A 23314-nucleotide genomic window follows, 5' to 3' on the forward strand; every position below is an offset into this window, starting at 1 on the left:
AATATATAGATTGCATACTTAGATATACAGATATAGATATATAGATATACGCATAGATATAGATATCACACACCAACACACAAACACACACACACACACACACACACATAAACACATATATATAAATTTAGGAGGCCAGACAGAATAACTTCTTTATCTTTGAATCTTACTGCTCTTTTGTTCCTGTTATACATAATATTTATTAGGTAGCTTAAATAAGTATTAACTGATTGATTTGTCAAAGGAATTTGGAAATTTGAGCAATTTAACATGCTTAATATTAGGATCAAAAATTAATAATTGAAGAAAAAAGAAAAGTACTTTAAATTTTCAAATTATCTGGAACATGCATTGACTTATTTTTTGACAACGCTCAATTTTAAATCTCCTATCCTGCCTGCTCTTCTAAATTCCTCTCTCATATATTCAATTATTCACTTACTATGAGCTTCTTTGTTCGCAATAGAAATACAAAGGCAGAATCCTTAAATCAATTCATGGGACACCGCTGATTTTCTCCTGCCCATTCCCTCCCCCCCGACACACACATACCTGAAAAACCATCCAAATCTCAGCCAAGAGTACTCTCCACTTAGATATTTGTACCTACAATCTGAGAGTGACTTTCTGTGTGTGTGTGTCTGTCTCCCTCCCTCCTCAAAATCAATCACCAACTGTTTGATTCCACTCCTGAAATATTGATCAAATCTCTCTGTTATTCATCTACAGCGCCATGACATTAGTGAGAGTCACCATTCTCTTCAGCTTAAACCTCGGCCACTATGGAAAACAATATGAAGAGTCCTCAAAAAATTAAAAATAGAGCTACCGTATGATCCAGCAATTTTACTTCTAGGTATATACCCAAAGGAAATAAAAACAGGGTATTGAAGAAATATATGCATTCACATGTTTACTGCAGTATTATTATTACTCACAATATGGGAAAACCTAAGTGTCCATCAGCAGATACATGGATAAAAAAGATGTTGTATGGGGGCTTCCCTGGTGGCGCAGTGGTCGAGAATCTGCCTGCTAATGCAGGGGACACGGGTTCGAGCCCTGGTCTGGGAAGATCCCACATGCTGCGGAGCAGCTGGGCCCGTGAGCCACAACTACTGAGCCTGCGCGTCTGGAGCCTGTGCTCCGCAACAAGAGAGGCCACGATGGTGAGAGGCCCGCGCACCGCGATGAAGAGTGGCCCCCGCTTGCCACAACTAGAGAAAGCCCTCGCACAGAAACGAAGACCCAACACAGCCAAAAACAAATAAATAAAAATAAATAAAAAGCCCAGCCCTCCAAGTATTTAAAAAAAAAAAAAAAAAAAAAAAAAGATGTTGTATGGTATACATACAGTGAAATAGTATTCATGAGAAAAAGGACATCTTGCCATTTGTGACAGCATGGATGGAACTTGAGGAAAGATACTATGCTAAGTGAGATAAGCCAGAGATGGACAAATACTGTATGATATGACTTACGTGTGAATTAAAAAAAAAAAAAAACTGAACTCTAAAAACAGAATAAAATAGTGGTTACCAGGTGGGGAAATAAGAGAGATGTTGTTTAAGGGTACAAACTTGCAACTAGTAGACATATAAGTCCTGGCGATCTAATGCACGGTATAGTGATTATAGATAACAATATTACATTATAAAAATTAAACTTGATAAGAAACTAGATCTTAATCATTCCCACCACAAAAAAGAAATGATAATCATGTGACCTGATAGAGGTGCTATTTAACACACTACAATGGCAATCATACTGCAGTATCTAATGTATCAAATCAACATGTTGTACAACTTAAACTTACACAATGTTATATATCAAATATATGTCAATAAAAGACAACAAAAAAATCCCTGCAGTACCCTGTTAACTCATCTGCTCTGTCCTCTCTTGCAGCCCTTCATTTGGTTCATCACTAAATATCAGAGAAGTATTTTAAAATATGATTTGGATAAGGGAGCTTTCCTGCTTAAAACTTTACAATGCCTTCTCCTTTAGACTACAAAACCTTGCATCAACTGGCTATGACTTCATCTCTAAATTTACTTCACTCTTTTCACAGTCAGCTACTATCTTTTCTTAACAAATACGACATAGGCTTATTCACATTCTCAGGATTTCAAGTCCTCCTCTGTCAGGCATGATTTCTCTTCTTCTTTACATGGGTTAATTTCTCCTCATCTTAGCTCCTTAAATTTGCTTTCCTAGGAAGTCTTCCATAAAACTCACACTAGGTAAGTCTCCTTGTTATAGCTATAATCTAATGGCACAAATTTTAATATAAATCCTTATTTCCAAATTTTAAAGTATATCTCTTTTGAGATCCCCAGCTTCTTGAAGCCAAAGACTGTTAATCACTTAATTCCCAGCACCCAAGCTGACTAGCTAGTAATGAGTAAATACTCAATAGTGTTTGTGGAATAAATGAGTCAATCAACCAATCAACAGTAGATTGGTGGGGAGCACAAGTGAGATTATAAATGAAATAAAAATTTTACAAAATGGGAACATATACAGAGTTCTTCCAGGAACCTCCATTATAATTACCATTATTTAAAAACTGGATCTTCACTCCATACTAATTTTCTGAGAGCACTAATGCTGAATACTGGCAACAGGGAATACAAAGCTCTTTTGTTTGATTTCATGAGACACAGATGAACAGATATTAGAACAAACATCTTAAAGCAAGGCATATAACTTCCTTTCCAACCAGAATCAGTTTCATTGCTATCTGATTCTGCGGAACCTCTGGAGGTTCTGAGATAAAGAAATATAAGTGGTGTTGACAACTTAATTGGAATTTCAAACAGAGCAAATCAATTCAGTGAGCATTTTATTGAACACCTAGATAGGCAAAGCCCTGTGATAGTATGTGTGGAGGCACAAAGGTGAATAAAGCACACATACTGCTGATTGTCTAGGTGGCTACAGCAGGGTCCTCTGAGTCCATGAACACTTCTCATTATGGCTCTTTTTGGCTATACATTGATTCTCTCAGAACTTCCTCCATCACTGGTATACTTGACCACGTCATTTTAAGTATTCTGATGAGGGGTGATTATGGAATAATAGAAGGACTGCAGCATGGACACAGAGTCTTTTTAGATCTAGGGTTCACACATGCAATGTTTGTGATTTCTGAATTGCATTTTCTCAATGTGTAAAGTGAAGAATTAATATTACTTATCTTTAAGATCACACATTGACATATCCAAAGCTTTTCTGATGTTGATAATGAGTATTAACTCACAAAAGATCTCTAACTATTTAATCCTTTAACAATATTGTTGCTAAAACTGTGCCTAAAATTTAGACAGCTGAGGGAAGGAAAGCAGAGTACTTTGCAGTGGTCTCTTCTAATCCAAATCCTATGGATTTGCAACAAACTTGAAATGGTGTGGACACTGGAACTGTGTGAAGATCAGATATGGCCTCATAAATAACAGTAAAGGAGACTATATTTTTATTTTGGGAGACATAACCCTCATCTTCTTACTTTTCATATTTCATTTCTTTAGGATCCTAAGCCAGACATGTTTCAAAAACTTTGTCATCCTGAATAATGTATTTCCAGTTCCCTGTTATATATACTTTCTTGTGGATGCCTTTTGATGCAACTGATTTCAATTAGGTAACTGAAACAAGATCTTATCCTTTTTATTCTCAGAAATTTTACTACCTTACCTCCAAATTTATGGAATTATCTATACAGTATATATGTCATCCTTCCAGGTTTCTCTCTAGTTTCTATAAGTATTATTTTTACTTTATAATATTTGTTTGTTCTATTTTTCTCAGAGGTAGTTAACCCAGCGTTACTCCTCTGCTCTTTAAAATAATAATAATGCTAATTATGGAAGTACTGCTTATTTATTAAGAGAATAGAATTATAGAATCATTCCAGTATAACACCGTGTTCTTTGCATGCATAAACTTGTTAAATATTCACAACGAATTTTGGCATTAAGTACAAATTCCTGTTTTACAAAGGAACAAAATGAGACTCAGAAAAATTAGGCTACTTGTCTAAGTTATAGAGCTAGTAAGTGGTAATGGGTTAAAGCCAAGAATATCTAATTCCAGAGACTGAGGTCTGAATTATTATGCCATAAATACATTCTCACTGTTGCTTGGAGAAATTGTTTTGATTTTTAGTGAGAATAGTCTTCTTAGATGACGTACTCAATTACATATGTGAAGTTACAGTAATGTAATTTCAACCAAAATGCAATTAAAGTGATTTGTTAGCCTATTCTTAAGAAAGCAACCAGCTTAAGTGATGAGGGCAAACCACAGGACAATTCAAATTAAGAGGCTTGATTGGAACATTTTCCTACCTTCATTCCAATGTTCTTCTGAGTTCATACAACACATTCTCTCAGGTGTAATACATTTTTGACTGCTCACTACTCCTTGGAGACACTTGGACTCTCTGAGAAGTCACCTCTGTCAGAATCTCTCCTTTCATTATCCCCATTTTTAAAACTTGTTCTCAGCTTAGAACCACATTAGAAGATAAAATGACGACTAAAACACATATGTTAACGGCAGGCACCAGTTCGCAGAATTTTGTTAATTTTTAACAAAATATGCTTTCTTTAAAGTAAGAAATTATAATTTAAGGCAATTTTACATAGTGTGTGGTCAGTAAATGTTTAATAACTGATTAGTTTATGACAGAAGTTCAAAGATAGGCAGTTGAAAATACAGATACATTTTTGGCCAAGCCCTACCTCTATCCCCATCTCTCACCATGCATTCACACGACACAGTCAACTGCCTTTTTTGCTGTTCCTTCCTGTTCATGGTGTCTCTCATACGTCATCAAAACCTGCAAGTAGAGACACTGCAAAGTAGAGACACTGACAACCTTTTAATTTTTCTTCCTGGATTACTTTTAAGGATGTTGCATAGTGAACAGCTTTGGAAGATAGAGATAATGAGGGCAGAATTGTTTGCTATTCAGTTTAATAAAGATAAGCTCTCCCTCTGGGTAATAGATTGGGTAGGTTTGCTTGCAGTTCATTATAAAAGACTGAGGTTTTATAATCTTGGGGTTTCCATCTGCGACACAAGCCCACTGCTGCACCCAGCTCTACCCACCTGCGTTATGTGCTCAGGAAGTGGATTGGGGACGGGGAGAGGAACTGATATAATTATGAAGTTTATGCTTCTTGCTGTATCTGAGTAACAAAGTCCTTTTTCTCTGTTATGGGTGTCTCATGTTTTCTGTCAGCAAACATAAAACCATGGCAGGCTTATTTGCTAGTTTGCAAATCAGGTAAATCTCAGGCCCTTTATCATTCTTGACACCATCCAGTTTAGAAATCAATCCCATGATTATCATAAAATAAGGCTAGGAAGATGGCTACACCTGCAGCTTCCACCTGTGTGTTTCCTCTACTTTAGCTTTCCGAATATGTAAAACTCCAACCAGCATGAAAAGTTGGCTATTTTCTTCCTGATTGTTACATTTTAAAAGGAATTTAATTAGCAATGGTGGAAAATTAATGGGAGTTGATAATTCATAAATTTAAAGACAACATTGCCAAATTTAAACTTAGAAGTTGATATTGTACAATTTGTGTATTTCTTTTCGTATTTTGAATGCAAAGATTTTTCAAATAAATTAGTATAATCTATATTAATGATTTTAAAATGATTTCTATATTTGTCAGGGTAGGTACCTTGGTGATATGTAAAGGTATAGTAGACAAAATGTAAATCTAAGCAGAGTAGAGGTGACAAATTAATATCCACCTATATATCATTCACCCTATTTCCATTAAAATAGAAGATAATTCGGTGGTAAAAATATTTTGCTCTTACTCACATTCCAAAAGCCCTCAAAATTTCTTCTCGTTGGATTTATACAAAAAGATACTGAATGGAAGCATAAAGATCTATCTCCATGGCTCTTTTTGACTGTCAGAAAGGTAGATGGAGAATGTGGCAGAACCTCACTCCACTCCAGACTTTGGCATAATGGTGCAGGAAAGCTAATCAGTGAGTGAGTTATTGATTTTTTTTCCCTCTGCCAAGCAATAGCATTTGCAAACATTAGTGGAGTACTGAGATCTCAGGATTTTCTCTTAGCAGTGGTGGCCACATGATGTTCAACTCATTAAGTAAGCTGATACACACAGTTACCTGGAGAGACTGTCATATATTAGAATACACAGTTTGACCTTTGGCCAGTTGCCTGAAGCATATGGTCAGATATTGACTCATCCTCAATGTTAACGTATGTTAAACGTTCTTACTGTGTACTCTCTTGTTTTAACTCCCTTCTTGTTGTTTTTTCATTTCTGTGTCTCACCACCCTCTTGCATTCATGTGTCTTACTAATGAATCTGGAATGCTTATTCTTCTAGCTCACCAGGTTCAATTACAGTGAAATATCAGTGTAGTGAACCAGTGCGATTATCTGTAGAATATTTTTCTGAATGTCAAAGACATGAAATTAACAGCAAAGTTGGGACTAAAATTCACATATTTCTGTCTTTACAAGTCAATGTGTTTAACAGAATAGAGTGTTTCTTAACATAATCCTAATATTAAGAAGGCTATAATGTGCAATACTATGTTTAATCGTTCATTTGTTCATTCTTTCATGAATTTATTGAAAAGAAATAGAATTATGCCTGAGGATAAAGAAATAAATAATATAGAAAACTGTGACAGTTTTAATGAGGTTATGTCTAAAACAAAAAATTGATACATTAGAGTTAAAAAGGACATTTTTATCAGATCCTTTAAATCCGAATTAAAGGTCTGACTTTTACCTGAAAGAAATGAGAGGTTTTTTAAGTGTTAGGAAACAAATTGTGAGCAGATGTTTATTTTTAAAATATAATTTTCATTGCCATACCAAAAATGGATACTCCTCATGCAACTTGTATAGCAATTTATTTTCAAATTGACAATATTTTAAACTCAGGTATAAACAGGAGTTATAAAAAGGACTCCAGAAGCATTTTAAAGTAGAATAAAATAAACTTAATATATTTTTTAAAATCATATGGTAGATTCATGAGAGGGTGGGAGAGGTCTAAGAATGACTTCTAAATCTGAAACACTATAATGGGAAACTGGTTTGATTAAGGTATCATTTCATGAACTAAGGTTTAAGAGAGAAAATAAATTTTGTGAAAAAAGGATGAGTTCAATTTTGTTTAGATTGGTATTGTGGCTCCTAAGAGGTATCAAATGTAGACATAAAATGAGAATTTTGAAATATGGGTGTGAATTTCAACAGACATCAGAGTCGTGTAACTTGAATTTTAGTTTATAAATAAACTGATGAGAAATTAATCCTTGGGAATAAATAAATTAGCCCATGCCTATATATTAGTTGTTGATTGCTACAATAACAAATTATCCCAAAGCTTAGTGGCTTACAACATTTATTATTTCACAATGTTTGTAAGTTAGGAATCTGAAGTGGTATAGTCGATACATTTGGCTTTAGGTCTCTCACAAATGTACATTCACTTCAAGTCTCCCCTGGGAAGGATTCACTTCCTAACTCACTCATGTGGTTGTTGGCAGCCTTCAGTCACTCACAGGCTGTTAAACTGAGACCTCAGTTCTTCATGAGGTTTGGCTATAACTGTCTCTCAGTTTCTTAGCTCATTTTCATCTACATACACTACCTTACAACATGGCTTGCTCCATCAGAGTGATCAAACAAGAGAGCAAGAGAGAATACCAGCAAGAGAAAATGAGTGCAAGCAAGTTGAAAGTCACAGTTAAGCTCATACCAGAAATGATAACCCATTAATTTCCATACTCTATTCATTAGAACCAAATCACTAGGTTCAGCTCACAAATAATGGACTAAGCTTAAAGAAGAACATGAGTTCGAAGAGATGGGGTCATTGGAAGTGATGTCAAAAGCTACCAGCCACCGCCCCAAGGAGTGAGAAGTAGTAAGAGGAGTAGACTCATGGCAAACTTGAGAAACATCTTTAATGTTATAATTTTAAAATTATCTGGTACAGAGCTAAAAAAATATTTGAGGAACATCTCAGGCATTGTTTAACTTCATATTCTATTTAAACTATCCACATATATGGAAATTGTTAACATTTCTAACTATAACCTAAATTGAAGATTCCATGTCTTCTATTCACGCCTTATTTAAGTGCTCAATGTTCAACAGAGGTATTTGTTTATTAACCTATTATAAACAATGCTACAATTTATATCCATTCAACTGATGTCCAAGATGGAAAATACCACTCTACAATTAATAACAAAAACATATCACATTCTGATGATTACTATAAATACACTCCTTTCTTATGTCTTCTCTAGTTCAATGGTTTGAATATAATTTGATATTTTAATTATTAATATATAGAATTGTAATTGCTATATTATGAAAGTTCTCTATATTTCATTATGTTTCATTTCCAATCTGAACATCTACAGCTAATACTCATGAGTCAAATCCAATGAAATATAAATCACAAGGAATTTCCGAATGATCAGAACTATGTTTAAGAAGTCTACGATGGAACCATAGGCTAAGAAAACAGACTGAACAGAAAAACTGACACTTAACCACAAGAAGCATGTCTAATTATGTAAGATTATTTGTGTGATTCACTCAGTTGTATGGTTCATTCCTTGATTATGACTTTCTGAAGGCAACAGCATTTTGCTATAATATAATCATAGCAAAAATTGCCCAGCATAACATTAATTAACAAAAATATTCTTAAGTATATTTTTAAAAATTCAGTTTACAGTTTAATAGCTTACTGACTTCTCAGTATTAGTATGATCATATTTTGAACTGACCTCTTAAATTTCTTTACAGATAGTTCACTGTTGGAGTATTTGAAATGCAAAGCATTTTTCTATGTTGATTTTTTTTCCTGAAACTTTACTGAATTCATCTGTTAGTTCTAGCAGTTTGTGTGTGTGTGTGTGTGTGTGTGTGTGTGTGTGTAATCTTCAGGGTTTTCTATATATAAGATCATGCTATATGCAAACAGACAAAATTCTACTTTTTCCTTTCCAATTTGCATGCCTTTTTTTTCTTACTCTACCTAGGACATCCAGTACTATGTTGATTAGAAGCTGTAGAGTATGCATCCATGAGTTGCTCCAGATCTTAGAGGAAAAGATTTCAAATTTTCAAAGATATTTCATGGCTGAATATTCTGTTAGCTGTGGACCTGTTATACATGACTCAATTATGTTGAGGTAAATTCCTTCTACACCTAATTTATTGAGAGTTTTTGTCATGAATTGATACTGAATTTTGTCAAATGCTTTTTCTGCATCTATTGAGATGACTGTGTAATTTTTATCCTTCAGTCTGTTAATGTGGTTATCATATTGAATCTATAGGTTCAATGCTATAGCCATCAAAATCCCAATGACATTTTTTATAGAAATAGAAAAACAATTCTAAAATTCATACACAACCACAAAAGACCTCAAATAGCCAAAGAAATCTTGAGAAAGAAGAACAAAGCTAGAGGCATCACATTTCCTGATTTCAAAATATATTACAGTGCTACAGTAATTTTAAAAGTATGGTACTGGCATAAAGACAGACATAGAGGCCAACGGAACAGAATACAGACCCCAGAAATAAAACCATATATACAGTCAACTGATCCTCAAAAAGCGTGCCAGGAATACACAATGGGAAAAGGATAGTCTCTTCAACAAATAGTGTTGGGAAAACTGGGTATCCACATGCAAAAAAAAAAAAAAAATTGGAACCTTATTTTACACCATACACAAAAATCAGTTCAATTTGCGTTACAGACTTGCATGTAAGACCTGAAACTGTAAAACTCCTAGAAGGAAACATAGGGGAAAAGCTTTTGGACACTGGTCTTGGCAATACTTTCTTGGATATGACGCCAACAGCACAGGCAACAAAAGCAAAAATTAATAAGTGGGACTGCATCAACTAAAAAGCTTCTGCAGCATCAAGGAAACAATCAACAGAATGAAAAAGCAACCTATGGAATGGGAGACAGTATTTGCTAACCATATTATCTGATAAGCGATTTATACCAAAAAGTGTATAAACCTTAGACAACTCAATAGCAAACAAACAAAAAAAACCAAATAAACTGATTGAAAAACGGGTAAAGGACCAGAACAGACATTTCACCAAAGAAGACACACAAATGGCCAACAGGTATATGAAAAGGTATTCAACATCAGTAATCATCAGGGAAGCACAAATGAAAACCAAAATGAGCTATCACCTCACACCTATCAGGATGGCTATTATCAAAAAGACAGAAGATAAGAAGTATTGACAAGGATATGGAGAAACTGGAACTCCTGGAGGGAATGTAAATTGGTGCAGTTGCTGTGGCGCATAGAGGTCCCTCAAAAAAAAATAAAAATAGAATCACCATTTGATCCACAAATCACATTTCTGACTACATATCCAAAATAATTGAAATTAGGATTTAAGGAGATATCTGCACTCCGTGTTCACTGGAGCATTAGTCACAAGAGCCAAATTTAGGAAACAACCTAAATGTCCATTGATGGGTGAACGGATAAAGTACACGTGGCATATATGTACAATGTTATTCATCCTTAAAAGAGAAGGAAACCCTGCCATTTGAGACAACATGGATGAACTTGGCATTATGTTAAGTGAAATAAGCCAGTAACAGAAGGAAGGACAAATGCTGCATGATTCCATGTATATGAGGAATCTAAAGTAACCAAACTCATAGAAGCATAGAGTAGAACGCTGGTTGCCAGGGGCTGGGGTAGGGGGAACAAGGAGTTGCTGTTAAATGGGTATAAAGTTTCAATTATGTAAATGAATGATTCTGGAGATCTACTGTACAATGTAGTGCCTACAGTTAATGGTAATCTATTGTGGGCCTGAAAAATTTGTCAGTAGGGTAGATCTCATAGTAGGTATTCTTAATACACACACACACACACACACACACACACAGGGCAAGAGGAAACAGTTGGAGGTGTTGGATATGCTTATTACCTTCATTGTAATGATTGTCACAAGGGTGTATGCATGTGTCCAAACTCATCAAATTGAATGCATTAAATATGTACATTTTTTGGTATATCAATTAGACCTCAATAAAAAAAATTTTTTTTTACAGTAATGATCCCTTACCAAAATTTTGGTGGTACACAGGAAAATTTATAAACCTAAAATAATACTCTTTTTCTGTATAATATAGTTCTAAAGATTCCAAATACAAATAATTTAAAGACAATCATCATTAACACTTGGTACCTAAATAAATACAAAATTTTTGATTATCATCTTAATAAATGTTTTACAGAATCTATTGTATATTAGGTAAAATAATAAACATAAAAATTACTCCATATTTTAGGAGGCGGAGCTTTTTCAAGGTTATGTTCAAATGCATACTTTTTAAATATAAACATACCTTAAAGGGTATAAAACATAAAACGATTAGTTCCATATTGATTGTAGATGAAAAACTGGTTTTTAGGAAATTGCTGTTAAAGATTTGTTTCCATACTTTTCCAATAATTTTTATATTTCCTGTACAAAATGAGGTTGCTCAAATAAGATATAACAACATAAAAACCATGTGGCAAGATGCTTTTAGGAAACAAACTAAATGTAATAAATATAATAGAAATTTATGCTAAAAATAGAACCGATAAATGAACACAGCAGCAGAAAGCAAATATAAAATATACAGGCACCGTATGGGATTCCCTTTTATATAATTAACTGAAAATACACTGCGCACCACAGTGAAGAGTAGCGCCCACTCACCACAACTAGAGAAAGCCCACGCACAGCAATGAAGACCCAAGGCAGCCAAAAAAATTAAATAAAATAAATAAATTAAAGAATTTTTAAAAATACATTCAATAACTATATTTGTGATTAGTCAAATTCATAGAAGATTTGAGAAGGGTAGAAAATTAGGCTAATAGGCACACTCGGAATAAAACAACTATGGAAACAGCAAATTTATTCTAAATTTTACTTCATTTTAGTAATTCTAAAGTAGTCAAGGGCTTCCCTGGTGGCGCAGTGGTTGAGAATCTGCCTGCCAATGCAGGGGACGCGGGTTCGAGCCCTGGTCTGGGGGTATCCCACGTGCCGCGGAGCAACTGGGCCCGTGGGCCACAGCTGCTGAGCCTGCGCGTCTGGAGCCTGTGCTCCGCAACGGGAGAGGCCGCGACGGTAAGAGGCCCGCGCACCGCGATGAAGAGTGGTCCCCGCTCGCCACAACTGAAGAAAGCCCTCGCACAGAAACGAAGACCCAACACAGCCAAAAATAATAAATAAATAAATAAATAAATTTTAGAAAAATAAATAAATAAAAATAAAGTAGTCAAAACAATTCAAGTATAAGGGAATTTATATGTTGGTTATTGCTGTAAAATGTGTAAAATGTGTTTCTTTAGAATAATTAACCTAAGATGTGTAAAATGTGTTTCTTTAGAATAATTAACCTAAGATGTGATATTATTTCACTAATATTTCAACTAAATTTTAAAGGGTAATATGCATTCTGGAGAGTGTTTTGGTTATATAATACACAGTCACTCTTGCACTCTTGAAGACATAAGAAAAGCATAAAATTGGCCTTAATAATTACTGAATCTAAAATTAATTTTGAAAATATTCAACCAATTATATACAAAATATTTGTGACAGGCTAGTAGGATGGTTCTACTTATGAATTAAAAAATACTGAAAGACTTAAACTATCTGTAGCTCTTCAGTGACCAGTCCAGACAGTTTAGGTCTTGCCACTTGCTTGTGTTGTGCTGACATCAGCATCTCTTTGCCTAGAGGCATTCTCCACTCTTAGGTCCTCTGCCCATGTGCACTGCAGACTGGTGGTAGTTAAGAAATTAACACCTCCAAGATCATCTCTCAACTAATGTCTGATGGGAGTTTTTATGTACATACAACATCTCTCTTAAGATGGTATAATTTTGAGGAATGTGTTTTACACCATTTTCCAGAATTTCCCCCTTGAAATTAAGTTTCAGACAGGCATAATGGTAACAGGATGGATAGTGCACCCATTATTAACTGTAGCTCCTCTCCTTACTAACTTCTTCACTCCCATACTGATGTAGCCTGCACCCCCCCCAAATAAACTACTTTCACACATTTTCTTTTCTCTGGATCTGGTTCTGGGAAAAGCCAAATCAAGACACAAATAATACAAGGATGCCTGTCCTTAGTCACATAATTTTCAATAATAAGAAGTCTACATTAAACACCTGGGTTTATATGAATGTGCTTTATATGAATGTGTTATGACAGAAGGAAAATTTTAAGTGAGACTAGTGCATATCACGTAACTATATAGAATAGTGCCAATATTAAAAAAAAATAGAAGCCATAAGATTATCTTCAGTTCCCATGAATAATGAGACATTCCTCACTCTATGATAAAATCAATCTTCACTCATACTGTGGAGCCTATTTCCCTTCCCATCTCCAGAGTCTCCACATCCACTTTATTCCATTCATTCTCTCTGATGTATCTCATTCATTTCTATGGCATCGATGATCACTTCCGGGCTTTCAAATGTCTATCTCCAGCTCCAAGGTCTCGCACAATCTTCGGCTTCATATAGCAAATTTCTTACTGGACGAGTCCAGTTAGATATTCCACAGGCACCTCAAACTCATAATGTCCACTATTCCAATCACTACTCACAATCCACACCTCTTGCCCTGTTTCTTCTCCTCTTTATAACATCATTTTGCAAACAAGAAATTTAAGTTGTATTCTTGATCTGGTTCTCTTCCTTACCTCCAAATCAAATTAATTTAAAAGTATGTAATTCTATTTCCTGAACATTGTTATATGTGCAATTTCCACCTTACCATACCTCCCTGAGTGTCAACTCCCATCATCTGTCATGCAGATTACTGCCACATCTCTCAACTGGCCTATCTGCCTCAGTCTTTTCCCTTCCAATCCCTTCTGCCCAAACTAATACCGATGATTACTTCAGCCTTGCCTCTTGCCTGTTGCCTCCATCCTTAGCTTTACATTCAGTACTCCAGTTACTCAATATTGTTCAGTTGCTTCAAAGTACATTTTCTAGAATGTCTGGCTATGGGCTCAAGTTTTTTGTCTGCCTGAAATTCACTCCACCCTTTTCTCCACCTCAGGTTAATTTATACTCATATTCCAAATTTTAAATTATATATATTGATTCATCTGTTCAACAAACTTGTTTTGAGTGCCAACCCTGTGTCAAGATTTATTGCAGAAACTAAGAATAAATTCATCAATTAATAATACAGATAGAGTTCATGCTCTATTGGGTCTTACACAAAAGCATACAAAGGATTAAGTGACATCATGTGTAATGAAGAAAAATAAATTAGGGTAAGGTGAGTAAAGAATCATGAAGAGATAGGGTGGCCAGCAAAAGCACTCTGATGAGATGAGTATCTCAGCAGAGGTCTGCATGAACTAAAGGAGTGAATTATGCAATTATTTAGGGGAAGCAGTTTCCAAGGTGATAGAACAACCAGAGTAAGGATGCCCTTAGGTAAAAGTAGGTTGTAGGGATCTAGGAAAAGCAGAGATCAATGTGTTATATCCTGACATCTTTGCTGTTTTATATGGCTGCCCACTGAGCTTTCAGAGCATACTATTCCCCCAGCCTACAAACTGATACACTTTATGTAATCACCTGCTTGCTGACTGTTTTTTCAACTCTCACGCAAGCATTCAAAAGACAGAGTCCTGGCCTGACGTTTTCACTTGGTACACGGTGCCCATGACAAAAAGGCTCAATATATATTTTATCAAAAATGAAAGTATAAGCAGACATTCATACATAAACACATACATAGGTAGGTGCATGTATATATATTTTTTTTTCTTCGCCCCCAATTTTTTTTTTTTTGTTCTTGCATTACATTTGTGTTTCCAACTGTGCGGAAAAGAATGCTTAGAGAGTTGTTACAACACAGCGTGAAGTGGACACGAGACACGCGTGGCCCCCAGGCCCATCACTTCCCATCGCGCCCCTCTCCCAGTTAGACCGGCCCGGCGCCGGATCGGCTCGGCCTACCTGGGCTCCGAGGGCTTTGCACTCTCTGGATCTGGCGGGTCTCGGCTAGGGCCCTCAGCTCCTGCCCTGGGAGTGGCCACGGCAGGCAGAGGGCTGGTGCTGGGGCCAGACGCGCTGTCCCGTGGCTGAGGCGCGTTCACAGCCGTCTCCTCACGCGCCCGGAGCCACGGTCCGGGCCCGACCCTGTGACGTGGCCTGCGTGGCGTAGCGTAGCGTCTGCGTCTCCGCCGCTCGTGAAGCCTCGGCTGCCGTCGCGCGTGCGTCAGGGTCGGTCCACCAGCTCGTGCAAGTCGTCTGTAAAGGTGCGGCTCTTAACTGTTATATATATGTTTATACTATATATTTTATACACTTTATAACATTTAATATATGTAACATGTATATACTGCTTGAATATGTAAAAGGTAAACATTTAAAGATACATAATTGAATATATAAATAGGTATCAAACACGTGCACACACAGAGACATACCCTTCTGTTTCTCGCTCGAGAACCCTGGTGACATATTTTGATACTGAGAGTGGTTCTGGAGAACAGAATGTTAAGGATGAGTGTTCTAAATTGGTTCCAAGGTTTCCGGAATTGGTTCTCTACTCTGATGAGATTTAAAGGCATTCATGATTCTATTTCCAGTGGTAAAGAAGGCACTGAGAGTCCATAATGTGAAGCAGCAACAGAGGTAGGCAAAATATCATCACTGAATTCTCTCTCTCTCTCTTTTTTTTTTTTTTCCAAAAATACGATTTGAATGAGGTATTCTTCAAAATCTTCCCTTTTTTCTATTGGATAAATACATGCAAATGTAATCTTGATTGTTTTCACTGAACTATCTTTTAAAGCGTTAAGGACCTATTTCTTTTCCATGGTTAGCATGAGTATTTTCATTTAACTTTTTAAGTTGAAGTACAAGACACATCCAGAAAAAGATAAAAGGCACGTATGTATATAGCTCATTGAATTATCAAAAAGTGAGCACGCTTATGTAAATATTACCTAGGCCAAGCATATTACAGTATGTCAAACACCTCCTTTTGTGCCCTTCCTCATCACTACTACCTCCCCTATCCCCCAAAGTAATCATTGTCATCACTGCTAATGCATGTTTTGAATTATATACAAAAGGAATCATGCAGGATGTACTTTTTACACCTGGCTTCTTGGCTTAACATTATGCTTGTGAAAGGTATTCATGTTGTTATGTATAGGTATAATTGATTTATTTTCATTGCTTTACAACATTTCATTATATAAATATATCCCAATTTGTTTATCCATTCTACAAATGGACATGAGAGATGTCTTTTGGGAGTCTTCTGAATAATATTTCAAAAACATTCACGTGCATGTCTTTTGTAGAGAGTGACGGCTTTTCTGATGGACACATTCTCAGGGTGAATATGCTGGCTCATAAAATAAATGCATGTTTATCTTTAGTAGAATATGTGAAAGACTTTTTATGGAGATTGTACTAATTTACACTCTCAAGAGCAGTGTATGAAAATTCCATCCTTTACAATATTTCGTATTGTCAGTTTTCTTTCGTTTTAGCTTTTTACTGCTTCTCTCAATTTTAGGCATTCTGGTTGTGCAGAACTCTCTCACTGTGGTTTTAATTTGCAGTACCCCTATGACTATTTAGGTTGAGCACCACTTCATAGATTTGTTAGTCATTTAGATATTTCTTTTTGTCCCTATTTTTCTTACTGCTTTGTAGTTCTCTATATATTTTGAATACTAATGTACTGAAAAATAGATTCTTCCTATTTCTGTGGTTTCTGTTCCCAGCATTTTAACAGTGTCTATAAATGAACAGTTCTTAGAATTAATGTAGTCTGGTTTATCCGTCCTTCCTCTTATGGTTAGTTCCTTTGTGTCGTTGGGAGACTGCACCACAGTCCTGAAGATATTTAGCTATGCTGTCTTCTAATAGCTTTATTGTTTTGCCTTTCACATCTAGGTCTACAGTCTTACTGGAATTCGTTTATACATATGATTTAAGGCAGTGATCAAACACTCATCTCAGATTTTTTCTCTTATCTTTTTTGTCCAGTGTGGATATTCAATTGACCCAGCATTGTGTATTTAAAAGAGAGTTTTTGTGGGGTGTGTGTGTGTGTGTGTGTGTGTGTGTTTTCTGTTTTGTGTTGTATCATCATTGAATACTCTTAATCAAATATCAGTACTTATGAAAGTAAGGTTCTGGTTGACCATATATCTGATATCTTAGAACAATTTTGTCAAACTAACTAGTATAATGAGATTGGCTGGTTGCTCATAATTGTACGGGGATAAGTTGGGAAAGAAAAGAATGAACTCAAGGCTTAAAATTCCCAGTTCAAGCTCAACATATATGACCTGAAAGGTTTTATATCTGTCCAGAAAGAAACCTTTATCTCCCATAGCCACAGAGCTGAAGTTTCTCAAAACCAAATCTAGAGTCTCATCATACAAGTGACTGAATTACAATCTAATTTGAATCTCCCAACCATACAGGGTATCTTCTGTTAAGTTGAGGGCATTGATTGGGAAGAAATGGGATCCTGAAAGTCAGAATAGAGACATGGGCAGATTCTGATGAAGCTGGGGCCATTGGACCCCTAAATTCTGCTGCGTCTCCTCGGCCAGTAGAAACAGCTCTTTCAACCCTGTTTGTTGACTCACTTTTGCCTGAATAATCTGTAATGACCTTCCCTGAGGTAGCTGCCTAACAAGACACTGCAGGTTTTCTTCAGGACCAACCCTCACCACCCTTCTGTGCTTCTACCTGTAAGGAGACTCAAGCCCAAGCAGGTCTCGAAAAGTGAACTACAAACATTGACTTACGAAGAGGTGCCCATAGTCCAAAACAACTGCATGATTTTTCTAATTTATGCAGACATTTAGCTGTGGAATATGTGTGAGAATGTATATTAAGAGAGAGATAATGGCAGAAGGACAAAGTTTTATCAGGCTGAATTTATTCATATGGCCCAGTAAATTGTCTTTTTATAATACAAATTGAGTAATATCACCCACTTCCTTAAGCCCTCAGAAAGGTTCCTGTTGCAGTTAGAAGAAAATTTGACCATTTTTTTCATTGCTTCGATGACTTTGTTCAGCCTTGTTTTTTACTGCCACCTGGTCTCTGCATTCCTTACTCATATGGCCCATGTTCAGTTTCTTGTACATATCAAGATTTCCTCTGCCTCAAGGCTTTAAATTTGCATAATATCAAAGTTTCTGTATAACTACTTTCTGTTGTCCCTGTCTCAGCATCACATTTAGAATAAATACACGTTCCCTCCACTCTTTATTACTTCTTACTGATTTATTTTCTTTTAACTAGTTATGATGATCGTAAATGGAAATGCATTCATAAATTCATTATCTGTATTTCTCCCACAAAACCCCAATATCCAAATCTAATGCCCACAAGACAAATAAAATAGTGCTTCACACAAGTACCTGCTCAATAAATATATGTTTAAAGAATGAATATAAATTACACATGTAAGAATAACACTGATATACTCTACAAATATTTTATAATAGTTTCTAAAAATTCTATACATTTAAATGTTTTAAAACTCTAGATATTTACAACATTCTAAACAAAATACTATGAAAACGTTCACATTCACAACTGGCATATCTATGTTATGTAATCAATACATACAAATTCCTTGTGATGTAGAGGGTAATATATATTCGAATGGGATTAAAATTATTTCTTCAAGTCACAACATTGGTAACTGTTTCACAAACCCATCATTGGCAACTATAACACATACACACAAACTTGCAAAGCTCAGCTATTTAAAAATACTTTCCTTAGAAGAAAATATTGATTTTTCTATGTCAATAAGTAGATTTAATAGTCCCTTTTTTGATCTTCCATATAATTTTAACCACCTCGTAGCATAGAATCAGATATCTGTCTTCCCTAGGACCCTGACAGCTCCTTGAAGCCTTGATAATTGCATATTTGACAGAATAAAGTATCATATAAAAATTGGACTAAGGGAGTTTTAGAAATAATTATATTTATTTTTAAAAGGGTGCCTGTTAAAAACAAACAACAACAACAAAAAAATAGAAACAACAGAACCAACCAAGAGTTCATGGACAGTAAAACCAGAAAGTAATGCCAGACAGCAACTTTCTTCACTAAGCTATAATAAAAAAGGCCATGCAGTTCACCACATTTGAATGGTCTGATGATGGCGAGAGCCAAAGCACAGGGCTTGAGGGGTCACTGGGTACTAAGCTGGGTTGGGCCAAGGATGTGAACAAAGGACGGAAATTTTTACTTGTATCTGTATGAGTTCATTTATTTGGTAACCACATTATGTGAAGCCTACAAGTTTGAGAGCTGTTGCTTCTCTTACTTCGATCAAGTCAGTGTAGGTAGGAAACCAGGTAACTGGCTATAATTATCGGTGTGTATGTTCTAAACACAATGCTAGAAAATATGAACTGGGGACATACGAAAAGCTCACTCACCTTGTTATGTGCTTTATTGTTGAAGAGGTAGCTTGAGACAGAAGCTTAAAAAGTACATTTTTAAAAATTAAAATTTCCAGTTTTTTTCTGAAACATTGACGCTCCTGTGTTTAACATTACACTGATTGATGAAGAGAAAAACTTCCAAAATAAGATACATATTTATTAAAGTATAAGACATGTTTAAGGTTTTATTGAGGATTAGAAACTAAATTTAACTTATCTATTGTCACATTTTCAATTCTGAATCAGTTGCCTTAGGAATTGAAATATATCCATTCTATTACTTTGTTTCTGTTCTTTAGGACCTCCAAGACAAGGTGTAAATACTTGAGGTCTAGGACAACAAATAATGCTTCCTTAGTGCCATCCAGAGCACCCAAAAGAGGTAGTTATGGAGCAGTACTTTAAAAATAAAATAATCAAATGACCAAACATTTTTGATTGATTTGCAAACTATTGAATGATTGACTTGTGAACTTATTGTTGAAATACTGCCTGTCATGTTTGGTGGGTACTGGTTACAAAGAAACTTATTTCAGATTTATTTAACCAGTGGCTTATTAACATTAGGATTAAGTTAAAGAGAGTATCAACAAATATATATATGTGTATATATATAATATTTTTATATACATGTAAAACGTAGATAATGTGAAACTTTAAAAAAATTAGTCCATCACAGTAATACAGTAGTTCTAATATATCATAAGTACTCTAATTGCAACAGTGCCAAATGCAGTGCAAACAAATGCTTTGTTGATATATTGATTTGTATCAGTATTTTTTTTTTTTTTTTTTTTAATGAAGTCTGATTCTACACTCTTGGGCAGAGTCTAGTGGAGCTTGGTAACTTAGGTACCTGCCTACTGTTTTTTTGTTTTTTTTTTTAATTATTAGCACCTTTAATTATTATTTATTTATTTATTTATTTATTTATTTTGGCTGTGTTGGATCTTCGTTTCTGTGCGAGGGCTTCCTCTAGTTGCGGCAAGCGGGGGCCACTCTTCATCACGGTGCGCGGGCCTCTCACTATCGTGACCTCTCTTGTTGCGGAGCACAGGCTCCAGATGCGCAGGCTCAGTCGTTGTGGCTCACGGGCCTAGTTGCTCCGCGGCATGTGGGATATTCCCAGACCAGGGCTCGAACCCGTGTCCTCTGTGTTAGCAGGCAGATTCTCAACCACTGCGCCACCAGGGAAGCCCAGTATCAGTATTTTTTGTTACAGAACATATTGATTTCATTATCAGTTATCTTGTTTGTAGCAGTATTATCTACTTAGGTATTGACTCAGTAAGTCTGGTCATCTTGTAGCCCTGTGCTTCTGATGCATACCTAATTTTAGTGCCAATTATAGCATCATTAACCATAGATGGTTTATTTCAACCTTTAGTGAGATGCCAAATTTAGCCTCAATTTTTTTCTTTTTGGCCAGAATAAGAACTTGAATAAAATGAATCACTTACGTAGATTTTTTTAATGATAAAAAAAAAAATTCCTCAGAAGTAAATGAGATTGATCACAGCAGTGCATAGATGCAGTCTGTTACTAAACATTTTTTCTAATTTTCACTTTTAAAAATTAGCCTCATCTGGAAGAATCCATTGAAAGAGTCAACAAATTTACATTATATGAGTTTGTGTGCAGAAATACTTAAATCTAATAGGAACTATATGCTTACTAACATAGTGCTATAACATCTGAACTAAAATGGGGTGTGATGAGAAAAAAATTAACTTAAAAGGTGTTTTGATTACTGCTTGTCTACAGCATGTACATAAAAAATAGAAGACCTTCTTGTTATTTTGAGTGTGACATTTTCCTGTAATGGGAGATGTCAGTAGAATCATAACTGTAATAATTCAGAACTCTGGCAAGATCATGCACCTTTAAAAGTGGTCTTCAAATAGTAATGGGAAAGAAGGTTTTTTATTTTTATTCAAGTATCATTGATTTACAATGTTGTGTTAATTTCTGCTGTACAGCAAAGTGACTCAGTTATACATATATATATATATATATATATATATATATATATACACATTCTTTTTCATATTCTTTTCCATTATGGTTTATTACAGGATATTAAATATAGTTCCCTGTGCTATACAGTAGGACCTTGTTGTTTATTCATCCTATATATAATAGTTTGCATCTGCTAACCCCAGACTCCCAATCCATCCCTCCCCGATAACTCCTCCCTTTTGGCAACCATAAGTCTGTTCTCTATGTCTGTGAGTCTGTTTCTGTTTCATAGATAGGTTCATTTGTGTCATATTTTAGATTCCACCTATAAGTGATACCATGTGGTATTTGTCTTTTTCCTTCTGACGTACTTCACTTAGTATGATAATCTCTAGGTCCATCCATATTGCTGCAAATGGCATTATTTCATTCTTTTTTATGGCTAAGAGAATTGTTAAAGAGTATACACTTGAGCCTTCAGTGGAGTCAGGGTATACCAATTATTCCTCCTATGTAAATAATCAGATAAATTGGATTCCTTCTGGAAACCAACCAACTAATCAACAACAATGAAGAGGATGAATATAATAACACCACAACCCTGATTAACTAAAAGAATTATTCCAAGGAGAAGACAGCAATTGCCTTCAAAAGAAAAGGACATAAAATTGCTTTTTAGAAAGTAAAATTCTTTTTTTTTAATATTTACTGTCTCTGAATATAGATACCTCCCCTTCCAAAAGAGTCAGACTTAATGAGTAAAGATAAAAAAGAGAGGAAATTTCTAGTTTTAAAATGTCTCAGTTAAATATCAAAAGTAAACATATGTCTTTTGATATTCCTGATTGCATTTATTTTGAGGGATTAACTAAGAATAAAGTTTAAGCAAAGGACATCGATTTTAAAACAAACTTCATTTATTCAGTACTCGATAAAGCAAAAAAAAATAATTTGTTTCACCTTTCAGTATGATTTAATTCAGCAAGCAATCATTGATTTTCTATGCTGTACAAAGCTTCGTCCTTGGTGTTATGAGAGGTACAAAAATGAATAACTGTAGTTCCTAGTTTTAATAAGCTCATTGTCTATTGAATAAAACAGATTCATAAACTGCCATACAAAATATCAGGTAGTAATTTTATAAAAAAAGGAAAAAGGCTGTCAAACTTTAACAAGCATTGGAATTATCTGGAGGAATTGTTTAAATTAGATTGATTGGCCCCACCCTCAGAGTTCTCAATTTGAATTTCTAACATGGTCTCAAGTTATGCTTATGCTGCGGATCTTGGTATGATACTTTAAAAATTACTGCTTTAAGGCTATGATGGAGTTATTTCTTTTTATTTGGTCAACAAAGGAAGAATTCCCAAGAGACGTGGACTTGCTATTTGATAATTCATTTGCATTTGACAGGAAGATGAAAATTAGGCAATCATACGGAAAGAAAATAAATCAATCAAAGACGTAATAAAACCAAATATTGAAATCATGTATAGAATGTGTGGTTGGACCATGAATGAATGTATTTGGCTAGTAGAAAGGAGAACTAGAAAGATATGCAGTGTAGATTTACTAGAATTTTATATATGACCATCAAAATAAAATCTGTGTGTAACAAGACAGGGTATCCCACCAGGATGTTAAAATCAAATCCAATAACAATATCAAGTTCTGACAATGATCAGTTTAACTGGAAATTTTATTCATTTCTGATTGTCGTGTAAAATATTACACCATATTAGGAAATCACTTTGTCAATTTTTTATAATGTTAAGTGTACA

The 23314-nt window shown here is 35.1% G+C and overlaps 1 pseudogene; it reads right to left on the minus strand.

Moving 5' to 3' along the window:
- Positions 1 to 23314, minus strand: part of LOC133076339 (protein enabled homolog) — a 153299-nt pseudogene that overhangs the window by 98647 nt on the left and 31338 nt on the right.

Source organism: Eubalaena glacialis, chromosome 16, assembly GCF_028564815.1.
Source record: "Eubalaena glacialis isolate mEubGla1 chromosome 16, mEubGla1.1.hap2.+ XY, whole genome shotgun sequence".
NCBI classification, from domain to species: domain Eukaryota; kingdom Metazoa; phylum Chordata; class Mammalia; order Artiodactyla; family Balaenidae; genus Eubalaena; species Eubalaena glacialis.